Source organism: Talpa occidentalis, unplaced genomic scaffold, assembly GCF_014898055.3.
Source record: "Talpa occidentalis isolate TD23 unplaced genomic scaffold, MPIMG_talOcc4v2.1 talOcc4.2, whole genome shotgun sequence".
NCBI lineage: Eukaryota > Metazoa > Chordata > Mammalia > Eulipotyphla > Talpidae > Talpa > Talpa occidentalis.
In genome coordinates, this window is record NW_023602073.1 from 106321143 (window position 1) to 106336144 (window position 15002).

The window sequence follows — 15002 nt, forward strand, 5'->3', positions numbered from 1 at the left end:
CTAAAGAAGAAAACAAAAGTCATTGTCCAGTTTTGAACCAAAATCTAATGTGTCATGAAACCTGGAAATGGGCAAGAAAGAAATGATTTAAGAAATAATCTCTCTGTGGTACATATACACAAGGGAATATTACTCGGCAATCAAAAAAGATAAACTTGTGCAATTTGCAGCAACATGGATGGAGCTGGAAGGGATCATGCTCAATGAAATAAGCCAGAAAGAAAAAGAAGAATACTGGATGGTCTCACTCATAGCAGGAATTTAGAAAACCTAAATAAGGAACCAGGAAAAAAAAACTAATTATAATAAAGTAAAAATCAAAATCAACAAGCAACTATAAACCAGACACAATACAGGGGAGGAGGGGTGGATGGAGTAGGATCAAAACAAGGGGGATGGGAATTGTATGGGGATTATAACCAAGATGAGAATGCATACATTGTGCAAAAATGAAAAATGATGTAAAAATTGTATAAAATTAAAAATAAAGAAAAAGAAAAAAAAAGAAATCATCTCTCAACTATAAACTAATCAAAAAGGAACTCATAAGGGAACTCAAAATCAGGAACAAGGGCCTCCCTGATGACTCAAGAGGTTAAGATGGAACCTATGAAACTGCCCGTAGCCTCTGTAGCATGAGTTCAATTCCCCGGCCAGGAGTTACCCACATGGCGCAGCAGACCTCTCCTGTCTCACCCACTGCTCCCCTCAGCAATGTACTTCAGTTGGTCTGCCTGTTCTATTCCTCACACTTTGTCTCTGGTGAATCCTCTAACACTCCACGCCTCTGGCCTGTACCCCAGCTCTTCTACACACAAATAAATCTTTCAAAAACATCAGGAACAAGAGACAATTTTTAAAACACTGAAACACTGAGCCATACATGTAAGAGGAATATAAATCTTTTATGTGATCCTAAAAAGGACTATTAGAGATTTGCACTTTCAATGTTAGATGTATCATGTTTAAGATTCTGAGAAATAAACAAATTGAAAATTGAAAAGGAGAGAATATTCATACCCATAATACATACTTGAGTCCATAAATGTTCTAAATTCCAAAGGCTAGCTAGGCAATTATAAATTTTTAGAGAAAAGCCCCTCACATACAATGAAGATGTAAATACTGAGTAAGCAAGGAAAGAGCTTAGGAAATAAAACACTACCATGAATGGGAAATAAGAAAAATGTGAATTAAAATTGGTTTTTGGTATGCATTCCAACTTCTTTGAGGCCATTGCTCTGAAGAACATCCTCAAGGAAATCCTGAACTCAGACATATTGCCTGGAAACAAGTTAATCAATTCTAGTGGATGGGCAATGCCCAGTTTATAAATCCTGACCCCTTCCTTTCTCCCACCACAAAAGCCCATATCGTCAGATAACATGACATCATTTACACTGTTATCTTCTTTATCCACTGGTCAGATAATAGGCACTTAGTTTGTTTCCAGTTCTTTGCCATTGTTTAGTGTTGCAATAAACATAGGCAGGAGGTATATATTTTAATTGGTGTTTTTGTATTATTCAGGTAAATACCAAAGAGGAATAACTGGATAATATGGAATTTCTATTTTTAATTGTTTGAGGAATCTTTCTGTAATGGCTGCACCAATTTACAACCCCACCAAAAGGGTATAAGGGTTTCTTTCTCTTAATATCCTCCACAACACTGGCTATCTCATCTTTTGAAAAATTAGTCTGAGAGGCGTGATGTGACACCTCATCATTTTTTGATTTGCATTTCTCTAACAAGTGATGAAGAACATCTTTCCGTGTGCCTACAGATCATCTGTATTTCTTCTTTGGGAAAGTGTATATTCAGATCCTTTCCCCCCCTTTTTTTTTTTATCCAGTTGTTCGATGTCTTACTGAGCTTATGTGTTCTTTGTATATTTTGGATATTAGCCCCTTATCTTACATATGATGTGAAAATATTTCCTCCCATACAGGAGGATTTCCTTTCATTTTGATGCAAGTGTCTTCCACTAAGCATAAGCTTTTTACTTTGATGTAGTCCCATTTGTATATTTTTGCATTTGTTTCCCTTGTTAGTGAAGTCTATTCCCTAAACACACATATTTTATAGTTTCACATCTTACATCCAAATATTTAAGCACTACACTTTAATATTTCTAAATATTCAAAAGTTGTAATGAATTAATAATTTGCAACTAATTACTAATTTCAACTTATTCCTCTTAGATTTATACGGTCTTCCTCTCTAGTATATATATCGTCTAGGAAGTATTTCAGAGTCTATGCATAGTAATTCTCCAGAGCCCATCCATAAATAAACTTTGATTTTTCCTACACTGTAGATATACTTTGACTAAGGATAGAACCCTAGATTTCAAATAGAGAAATTTCATATAATTTTCTAGTAACCTCTTTCCAAATAGTATCTTCAAAAAATGTTTGAAGTTATGATGATTCTTGTTCTTTTTACAGTGACTTCTGTGGAGGATTGGATAATTCTTCTAAAGAATGTTTTGGGGGTGCTCGATTCAGCAGCACATATACTAAAATAAAGAATGTTTTGGGGTTTTCTCTATACTATTGGTGTCTAGAAATTTCACTATATATACAGGTATGCATATATATGCATGTGTTTTGCCCTTATCTTTTCTGTTCTATTAGACATATTTTACATATTCTTTGTCAATTATCTAGGTCTCTTTTCTCTGTATTTATAAACATAATTTCTGCACTCTGGAAAAAAAACTTCAGTTTAATCATTCAATCTCAGTAATTCATTCCTCCTCTTATTCCTGTTTGCTTTTCAGCTCAGATTTTAAGCTCTTTTGCTGCTTGTTTGTTTAATCTCACTGACCAAGTATTCCATTTGCATTATCTACGTTGCTTTATTTTTTATGAGTGCAATACAATCTCATGAGCATGTTGATACATACTGACAAAAATTGATTCTAAATTCCTCCTTTTTTCTTTGCTTAAGTATGATTCCTTCTTTAAAAAAATTATATATACATATATATTTATATATAAAAATAAAAAATATATACGCATATATATAATTTCAAGTTTGTTTTCAGTTTTCCATGCTTTTTGTTATATTGGATTTCTGCAAATATTTATTGATTTCATATTGATTATTCTCTTTTGCACTTATATTTTTGGATTGTTACTGCACCTGTTGGGTTTGAGACAGCATTGCTCGAGGAACATATAGTTTATCAAGTGCTCCCCCTTCTCTGTGCCTAGGTCCTCAAACTTATTACATACCCATACTCTTTGAAGCAGAAAATACAATTGCCTTTGCCTGGTCCACGATGTGGATGTGTGGTCCAGTTTTCCTAAGGTATTTCCATACTGCTACCCTGAGGAGTACATCCAGGACACCTAACTCCTCCCAGCACCACCAACTTATATTACTGAGGATTATACTGTAAGAGCTAGCAGGAATACTATCCCACATTTTGTTCTATGATTTCCTTCTTTTATCCAATTTCTATCAGCTTTCTTCTTTATTTATTTATATTATATATATTTTTACTTCATTTTTCATTTTTGCACAATGTATGCATTTTCATCTTGGTTATAGTCCCCATACAATTCCAATGCCCCTTATTTGACCCTAATCCCTCCTCCCTCCCCCCACCCCCATAGTGTATATCTGGTTTATAGTTGCTTAATTTATTTTGATTTTTACTTTATTATAATTAGTTTTTTTTCCTGGTTCCTTATTTAGGTTTTCTAAATTCCTGCTATGAGTGAGACCATCTGGTATTTTTCTTTTTCTTTCTGGCTTATTTCACTGAGCATGAGCCCTTCCAGCTCCACCCATGTTGCTGAAAATGGCATGAGTTTATCTTTTTAGATTGTTGAGTAATATTCCATTGTGTATATGTACCACATCTTCTTGATCCAGTCATTAATTTGGGGGCATTTGGGTTGTTCCTAGGTATTTACCAAAAGGACACAGAGGCATTAAAAAGGGCACCTGCACCCCTATGTTTATAGCAGCACTATTTACAATAGGTAAGCTATGGAATCTATCTGCTTTCCTTTTATCAGGAATGTCCTAGACTCTTTTATATTTTAATACTGAAAGTAAGAGATCCTAATTCTCTTAAAAAGTTGAAGAATGTTAATATTACATTGTAAATTAGTGTTATCCCAAAAATATCTGTGTAACAGAGAACTTCCTGGCTTTTTTCTGCAAATCAAACGAAGCAGTAAATGTGTCTTAATTGTTTTCACATGTTCAACTCTGTACTTGAATGTAAAACAAAATTATACCTGCTTTTTCACCTATTTCTTGTAATAATACTGCAAAATGTGAGGTGCTACTAGTCTCTGTAGCTATTCTATATTCAAGTGGTGACAATATTGCTTAAAAAAAGATGACTAATGGTAACTTTCAAAACTCATGTGTCATTTTGCCGGCATCTTCCTTACCTACGTGAAGAAAACACAAGGGTTAGAGTGGTAACAGTATTTCCTAAGTAGGCATAATGATTACATCAGTTACCAAATATTAATGCGGAAAGACTACTGGAAAAGTTATATAAGCCTACTGACCAAGTTGTTGTGAGAAATAGCCACACAAAAATATTAACCCTTGAGAGCTGACTACAGGGAGATGAGGAAGAGGAGCAAGAACAAAAAAGCACAATGGACAACAGTGGTGGACAGGGGTAATTTGGTGGTGGTTGTACTATGGTGGTGATAACTAATGGAGGTACCCAAATATTACCTCAATTAAAAATCAATTAATTTTTAAAAAGGGCAAAATGATGCTCTTTGCAGCAACATGGATGAAGCTAGAAGGGATTATGCCAAGCAAAATAATTCAGAAGGAGAAAACAAATACCGGAGACTGTCTCTTATAAGTGGAATATAGTGAACTAAATAAAGGCATAAAGTCAAACTTAAAAAGAAACCCTTGAAAATTGAGGAATTCCAGCGGGGTGAGGGGAGGGATGAGAAGTGGTGAGGGAGCACAATTGACTAAGGTGGTAGGCCATAGGGGTTGAGGGGTGGGTGCAATAACTCTATGGCAATAACACTTGAAGAGAGGGGTGTCCTCTACGCCCAAAATCTGAACACACTACCTCAAATTTATGTGTGTGTGTATAGGTGTGTGTACATATGTATATACAAGTAAATAGTCCTGACCGTGTAATTTATTATGAAAACAAAACAAATTATCAAAGTTGAAAATGTAGTGATTATTGGAATGAATATTACATAATTAATATAATAGAAAAGAATAAATCATGTAAACATGTACATTTGAAATCATAATGCAAAAGTGGAAAGGAAAAAACACAATAAATCAATGAAAATATGTTAAATAAAAATAAGATAGGCACCACACTAAGGAAACCCTTAAGAAAATAAAACAGGCTCTAATTTCACACACAAAGGTGACTGGCTGGGTTCTTAAATTTTCAACTGATCTTCACAAATGTGAATAAATGCTTTAATCATCATAATTATCAAAGGGAGTATTCGAGGCCTATTTATACTGGGAATGTTACCAAAGTTAGGTGGACAAGTGTAGTCTATTATCATCTCACATTTCTCTGTATATTGAAAACTAAACTGTGTATGTTAATTTTATTCCGTTATTAGGTAATATTAGAAATTAAATAACTAATAGCAAAAATACATATATATATGTTTATATAGAGTGACAGTGAATCTTTTTTGTTTTATACATAATACTCTTCAAAGGAATATAGGGTTTGCAAGCTATCAATTACATTAATTTTTACAACACACACAGCAGGAAACTATCCAAAAAGGAAAAAAACTAATTACCAAATAAAATATTTACATTTCAGGTCTTAAAAATTCAAGAACCAGTATATATAGCAATATTGCAGTTTGTACTATAGTAATACAAAATGTTACCACTGGGGAAAATTAGGCAAAATACACTAAATAACTCTCTGTATTGCTTCTGCATGTGAATCTATCAGTATCTCAATTAAATAAATGAAGTTTGTTAAGTTAAAAATTATAATTAAAAATAATAACTGAAGGGCTAATTTGGAAAAATAAATACTTTGGTCCCCAATGAGCTGTTCTTACTCATCTCTTCCTATTCTGATCTTCATATTTCAAGACCTTCTAGTTCTTCTACCTCTTCCTACCCACTTACCAAAAGTAAAATAAAATGCACTTTAAAAATTATTCTGTGAGAAAATCCAGGATCCATTAAGCAACTCCACTGCTCCAGGAGATATGTAGAAAATATTAGCTACCTACGTGCAGAATTTCCTCAGAATGCTACTCTGTATTTTATAATCCATTTCTGATTATCATAAATCAGTTATTTTTCAAAACAAATCTATTTTTGAAAATCAAATATTACTAAAAAAGTTAGAAATGTGAACACTAGTTAAATCAAATTGGAGAATATTATTAAAAGGCTATTATTCAATTCATCAAATTTAATGATTAAAGGGAAAGACAAAACACAACTCATTTGACTCAGTTTCTGTAATTTTACTTTAAAAATTCTGTTACTAGCAGGCCCTCATTTCATTTCATTGGAAATATTTTAGTGTTGTGAATAGACATCAATTTCAAACTGGGTGTAAGCAGTTGAATTATTTTGTTATTTGTACTTATTTGCATTTATTATTTCAGGTGCAACATCCCAGCAGAAAGTCAGGTTATTCCAGGCATCATTTCAAATCACCAAAATCATCATGTGTATTTTTCTTATATTATTTCACTTTATAGTGAAATAAGGAAAGTATATATATTCGCCAAGATTTAAAGTCTTTTTTCACTCATTTGATTAACAAAATTAAGTGAACGTAGCCCATTCAATGCTCCATTTCCTTTTCTAGAATTCCAGGCACAAAATCATAAAATATGTCATTACAAAGATTACTAGAAAATTAAATGTGACATACAAAATATTACATCACTTTCCTTTTACCCTTCTAAAGAGTACATGTTGGCTTGAGATAATTTTAGATTTCAGATGAAATGTAATCACATCATTACAATCTCACCTAGGGAAGTAAAAAGTTAAACTTTATGCACTAGGCTATAAACCTAAGATTATGTAATGATCTCTTTTCTTTAATTCACTGGTAATATAATAAAAGATACTAGAATTTCTAAACAAGACCCACAGAAAATTTTAATTTCCTTGACCATTTTTCTTACCACAATACCATCAATTCCCTTTACAACACCTAGTATATCCACATTAACTATTCATTTTTAGACTTGAAAAACAAAGGAAAATGAGAATATATTATTTGGTAGCCTAATCAAGCTCTTTATATTTAAGTTCAAAATATGATCTTTTAACATTTACTTATTAAATTTATTAAAGAAATTCTTTGTATGTTTACCAAACATGCTTTAGGCACAATTCAAAAGAAATGGTGAAAGCTGTAACCAAATCTTCTCCATTAGGGTTTCAAAGATCTTTCCAGCAATTATAATTGAATATATCAAATATGACAATCAATGAATTTTATTCAGAATACAAGTTCACAATGAAGGAAGACAGTAAGTCATATTCCACTGGAAATCAGAAAAACTGATTTCTGCTAATGGTTTGTACTTTATCCTGAGGTCTAATGATATTCATTGATTCCATTTAAGCAATGTAGTAGTAAATAAGATTTATATTTTTTGAAATTCACGTAAGCTGACTTATAGGCAATCGACCACAGGTAGGACAGTACATACACACGTACACATGCACACATGCATGCACACTACAGTGTAGAAAGTGAATTGAAGGAGTTGGTCCAGCAGGAGAAACAGGGAGCCACTGAAAAAGTCCAACTAAGACATATTTGAAGTTTTATAATAACAACTGAGTTACAGACAAGGGCAAGAATATCAAAACAGATGGAAAAGAGATTCTGTAGGATCTGATGATGGAGATTTGGGAATAAGACAACATCTAGGGAAGGAGAAAACAGGTTTAAGGAAGTTGACGTGAAACTTCTGGTTTTAGAATTGAGTTTAAGATGTCTACAGAATACATTAAGTGGAAAAATCCACAACAGGACATCAGTAAGAAGGAAGAATATAAAGACTCTATCTCCCCACGCCCCAGTGGAGATACCAATTCCCTGTGTGAAAAATCTAGAAAACAATTAAGAGGCTCCTCTATCCCATAAAACTTAGTGGGAGAAGTGGTGTCTTGTTACGAATGAGAAAGCAAAAAAGAGAAAAACACACATTCCAAAAGTAACTGAAATGTATAAAGACAGAGTTCTAGAGTGAGGTTCATCGATCGGACTCTTGCTGCTAAAGAATTGTAGGGTTTGCACTGTTGGTGGGAGTGCAAACTAGTCCAACCACTATGGAGAGCTGTGTGGAGATTTCTGGACCTATTAAACATAGAGCTTCCATATGATCCAGCAATTCCACTCCTAGGTATTTACCCAAAGGACATAGAAACATCAATTCCAAAGAGCACCTGCACCCCTATGTTTATAGCAGCACTATTTACAATAGCTAAGCTTTGGAAACAACCCAAATGCCCAAAAATAGATGACTGGATCAAGAAGATGTCGTAAAGGGCCTCCCCAGTGGCGCAGCAGTTGAGCGCTGGGTTGCGAAGCTGCCCGCAGCCTCTGCAGCGCTGGTTCGATCCCCGGCTGCTCCCCGGCCACAAGAGGAGGGTCCCACATGGCGCGCAGACCTCTCCTGCCGCCTGCTGCTCCCCTCAGCAGTGTGCTTCGGTCCTTCTGCCTGCTCTGCTCCCCCCTCTGGCTTGGTGAATTCTCTCATCCTCCCGTGCTTCTGACTGTATCCAGTGCTTGTATAAATCAATAAAAATAAATCTTGAAAAAATAAATAAACAAAAAATAAACAAACAAAAAAAAGATGTGGTACATATATACCATGGACTATTACTCAGCATTCAAAAAAGATAAACACATGCAATTTGCAGCAACATGGATGGCGCTGGAAGGGATCATGCTCAGCGAAATAAGCCAGAAAGAAAAAGAAAAATACCGGATGGTCTCACTTATAGCAGGAATCTAGAAAACTTAAATAAGGGACCAGGAAAAAGAATAACTATAAGAGTGAATATCAAAATCAACAAACAACTATGAACCAGAGACACTCTATAAGAGGCGGGGGCAGGGAGAGGAGGGATTGGGGTCAAAATAAGGGGGTCGCAATTGTATGGGGAATATAAAAATAAAATTTATAATTAAAAATAAATAAATAATATATTTTTAAAAAAGAAGTTAAATTTCCTGTAATTAGTAAGTACATAGTAAATGAAAGTATATATAAACATTCGAGAAAAAAAAAAAAGAATTGTAGGGTAATTTGTTGTCAGATTTCTAAGCAATTAGACCACTGTAGTCTTGTGTAACTTGCTGTCCTGTTTCCAAAGACAATCTTGTAAGGTACTGTCCAAAAGATAGATTGTCCAGGGGCATTTTTGGAAATGAAATGTAGAAACCAGAAGTACATGATTAGTTATATGGAAGAAATCCCTTAAAAAGGATTCTGGGTGAGGGGGGGAAAGAGGGATTGGGGTCAAAATCAGGGTTGCAATTGTATGGGGAATATAAAAATAAAAAAAATTAAATTAAATTATAAAAAAAGGATTCTGGGTGAAAACAGAAAAAAAAAAAAGCATGACCTTGGACAGTGGCAGGCATTCAGTCCAGTATACACTGAGGAGATACCCAATTAGCAGAATAATATGGTAAAAAAAGAAAGGAGTTGACAACCAGAATACCAAATAAATGAGTACACACCACTAAAGAAGTAGTAGATTAGAAGAGATGAGAGTTTGGAGCTAAAAGTCAGATGGCAAGTATGGAAGGAAAAAAAAAGGGGAGGGTGGTAAAGATGAAATAAGTATCACAGGTTGAGAAGGCTAATCGGTATGACTCTCCCAATACTTGGATCCATCTGCTTACTCCTCTTCTCTCTACATTTTGGATTTCTAAGTGCATAGAGTGCACAATGTTCCAAAACACCTGATTATAAATTTGGTTAGCCATTCCTCTATGGACTGTAAACATGAGTATAATTCCAGCAGCTGCTACTGATATTTTCAAGGCTTTTTGGACACTGGTATTTCCATGCACAGAAGGTAACTGGTTCCAACAAACGTTTTAATCTACAATGTACTCCCAACTTTTAACTGTGTTTACTCTGTTAGTATGGGAGTTGTCAGAGGGCTTGACTGGGAGGGGAAAGTTGCAGGATTTATATATATATATATATATATATATATATATATATATATATATAATATATATATATATATATTTTATATATATAAAGATATTTATTTATACAAGAACTGGGGTACAGGTCAGAGGCACAGGAGGGTGAGAGAATTCACCAGAGATCGGGAAGCAGAACAGGCAGATGAACTGAAGACACTGCTGTAGGGAGCAGCAGGCGAGGCAGGAAAGGTCTGCCATGCCATGTGGAGATTCTCCCTGGCCAGCTGAGAATCGAACCCACACTGCAAAAACTGCGGACAGCTTCACTGGGCGATGCTCAACCCACTGCACCACCGGGGAGGCCAAGGATTATGTATTTTTATTTTAAAAAATGTTTTTCAAATAATTTTTAAGGATTTGTTTTTCTGGACATCTGAGTCTATATTTACAAACAAGGTATTTCATATGTAGGATTTACATCACTTTGAGTATAAATAAATATTATGACTGAGTATGGTAGGCTTCATCTATACAATGTTCTAATCCGACCCATGCTATGAATAGAAAGCTAAGAGACAGGCACCAGAAGCATATCACCAATGAAAAATTGTGACCAAAAAATGACCATAAATCTGTGAAATAAAGTAAATACAATATTAGTAAACATTACTAAAATGATTAGTAACATTGGTGTTAGTAAAAAATATTAGTAAAATCATATACTTTCACACTTTAAATGTCTTAATCCATTTATAGTTAAAGAGAAAAATGACTAACTCTGGATCTAATGACAAACCAAGTAAATACAAATGTGAATATTATAAATTGATTTGAATAGGGGTTCTGCAAATGACTACTACAACCACAGTGAAATTACATATATATTTTTAACTTTAATAATTGTTTCAGAGAAGATCAGTCATCTCTTCTCTAACCCTTCAGTCAAAATATACTAACATTGGAAAACAGCAAAACATAACATTGAGGAAGAAATGAAATTCTATTAAGTAAAAGAAAGGTTATAAGCAAAAGTCATTTTTTTCTTATACATGAAACAAAATTTTAAAGATTCAAAGATAACCAATGCATTTTTTAATTGAGATGGTTTAAGATAGCACATATGATTTAGAGATATAGGATCACACCCTCCCAGCACAGGCTACCACACAACACCTACCGCCAAGATACCCACAGTCCTTCTCCATAGTCCACTGTACCCCTGGCTACTTTGCTCGCATCCACTGCCTTTCTCATTTTCTTTGATTTTGAAAGATAAAATAGGACAATGAATGGAAAGAGGCATAGTAAGATAAAGTAATCTGTACCCCTCAACCTTTATGGCATATGCTTGATTAGGTTTTAACCAGAGAAACAAAACAAAGGATCAGACAAAACCAAACCAATAACAAATCCTAGAAATCTGACTTTTTGTCCTTGCTTCCCTGTTACTCTTCATCTGGCTTCCAAACTCAAACTCATCACTACTCTGACTACTCTGCTGGATGTGAAAAGTTCTTGAGGAAAGCTCTTCAAGATTAAATCTACCAAAATCTTTTATTTCTTACTTGACCTGCTGGCAATTATTGGCACTATAGACTACTCATTTCTTCTTCAAATTTGCTGTTTTGTTTTGCTGCTCCTCAGTATTGGTTAGAACTGTTTTATTTTCTTCATGTTTTGGTACACATTTGGTACACATGCCCATTTCTCACATTATATTTTTTTTTTTCTTAAGTGATCTTATTGAGATCCACAGCTTCAATCAATTATATACATCCAAAGAGAAATTCTGAGACCTGATCTCCTTATTTGACAATCCTCAAATATAAATAAGTTCTAACCCACACATTTACTTCTTTTGTATTTAATTTTCTGTAACTGGGGTACAGGCCAGAGGTGTGGGGGGAGAGAGGATTCACCAGAAACAGAGTGGGGAACAGAACAGGCAGAATGACTGAAATACACTCTTGAGGGGAGCAGCAGGCAAGTCAGGAAAGGTCTGCTGTGCCAAGTGGGTAGCTCCCTGGCCGGGGATCAAACTCATGCTTCAGTGTCTGCAGCTAGCTTCATAAGCATCTTAACCCCTTGCACCTCCAGGGAGGCACAATTTTCTGTACTTCTTAATACCAACTTAACTATTCTATCTTGGAATTTAGTTATAATCTGTGGCTTTTCTCTCATCCTTAATCAGTCACCATTGATTCTATCTACTGAATCATTATATCAATATATGTGTAAAATTATGGTTCAGATCATATTAACTTCCATATATTTCTGGCATACTATTACACTCTTAGCCAATGCCTCTTCCAATCCATATCCTGTGCCACAACACAATCACCATTTTTTAAATATCTAATCTTATCATCCCCTTTCTTGAATGCCTAACTGCTCGCCATTATTTTATGGTAGTGCCCAAACTGCCTACTACCACCCATGGCCCTTCATTAAGTGACACTCCTTTTCATTTCTGATTTATCACTCTCTCTCCTACTCTATTACTATGCTATCCTCATCAAGAACAAACTACTCTCTTTTCTCAGATTATAGCACAGTTAACCACCCTTACTTCCAAAAAAAATTCCAGTCTCACATGATTAATGTCTTCATAACCCTGGATTTCAAATTATTTCCACCTCTAGCATATAGCCCTGCACATCACCGTGGACACTGAAATCCAAATTAGTGCATTAAAGCATTAGTTCTATGCATTCTGGGGATACATTCATAATTGATTCCCCACAGTATATATTCCCTACGTTTTTGCTTGTGTGTTTGTTACCTGATATAATTACAAGTTCCTAAAAGGCAGAGATCATGTCTGTCATTTTCATCTCCATATGTCAGCAATTAGCACATATGATAAATTAGTATTTGTTAAAAGTATAATGAAAGAGAGGCCTCGCTGGTGGCACAGGGGGTTGAGCACAGCACTGTGAAGTTGTCCTCAGCCTCTGCAGTGCAAGTTCAATCCTTGGCCAGGGAACTGCCCATATGGTGCAGCAGACCTCTCCTGACTTGTCTGCTGCTCCCCGCAGCAGTGTACTTCAGTCTATCTGCCTGTTCTGTTCCCCGCTGTCTCTGGTGAATCTTCTCACCTCCCACACCTCTGGCCTATACCCCAGTTCTTATAATCATGAATAGATAAATCTTTTATAAAAAAGTATAATGAAAGAATGATATAACTCAAGAGATAAATTCGAATGTTTGACAAAAAATAATCCATCAGACTATCTGTTTGGACAGAAAGCCCTGGTGAGGCCATTCATTGGGCCGCTGCCCAGCAGCTAGATGGCTGTTTCAGGTGCAATCATCCATTTCTCTTTAAACATCTGTGTCCAAAGTAGTGGGATTGTGTAGCACAAGAAGGCAATTTATGCAGTCACTATAAGAAAGTGATAAGTCTAGATTAGCATTCACTTTAAAAGATGGCATATCAAATGACACGTACCTCATTTAGTCTTTCAAATTCACTACCATTCAGGGTTCCACTTGGATCTCCACTCTTCTAAGAAGCTTTTCTTTTTTATTTATTTATTTATTTATTTATTTAAATAGAGGCATGTTTTATTTATTTATTTGTTTGTTTTGTTTATACATGCACTGGGTACAGTCAGAAGCCGGGAGGGTGAGAGAATTCACCAGAGCCAGAGCGGGGAGCAGAGCAGGCAGAAGGACCGAGGTACACTGCTGAGGGGAGCAGCGGGTGGCAGGAGAGGTCTGCGCGCCATGTGGGACCCTCCTCCGGTGGCTGGGGAGCAGCCGGGGATCGAACCAGTGCTGCAGAGGCTGCGGGCAGGTTCGCAACCCAGTGCTCAACCGCTGCGCCACCGGGGAGGCCCAAGAAGCTTTTCTTAATATCCATCCCCAATACTAAAAAAGACAGCTCTCACAGACATTTTCTGTGTTTTTGTCTATTGTTAGGTCATGAGTTGTTTAAGAGAACAGACTTTAACTTGGACTCAGTGCCTAGCATGATTTCTGCATAAAGAGTTAAGTGCCTTATGAAATCATGCAGAATAACGAATAAAGAATTAAATCATATGAATGAACAAATTTCTAAATTAAATCATGAAAATGCGAAAGATCAACAGATTTTTATTATTTTTATTTTATTTATTTTTATTACAGAAATATAGGTTTACAACAGTGTATGATTTAGAGATAATGGACCACAATTTTAGGTATATGTTATCACACCACATACACAACCAACGTACCCATAAAAAACATGTCCACTGATTTGGTAGATAAGTGATCATTTCAGTGGTCCATAACAACTTTAGGTCCTCCCCCCCCCCAAAAAAAAGTTGTTTTCTAGTCTTTTATATTGCTGTAATTCATTGCTAGAAAGCAATCAGCTATATAACTTTCAGCACAGTGCTCTTCCCAGAGTAAGTGTGCAACATGCTTATTGAGTTAACTTAATTGAATTTGATTTTGATAGATTGTCTCTACATGAGATCACTGAAGACTAAATCATAAAATTCTAGAGTTTTCTTATTCCATAAAATGTAACCAGGTTATACTTAATTAACTGAAACTAGTTAACTAGTTTTAAACTAGTTAAAAACCCAACCTATACAATTATTTTATTAATATATATTATATATAATTTTTCTAAATTATATATATATGTATATAAACACTACAGAAGAAATTCCCTTTCCCTCTAAAAATAGTTCATGAATTGGTTTGAGAAGATGAGGCCTTTATTATTTCATAAAATTTTAAACTAAAATGAGAATAAATAATTGTGCTTCAATATCAACTTGAAACAATAATTATCTTTTTGAATATCTGATTATTTCTTAACAAACTTATAGGGATCTGTAACTGTAATAGGATCACT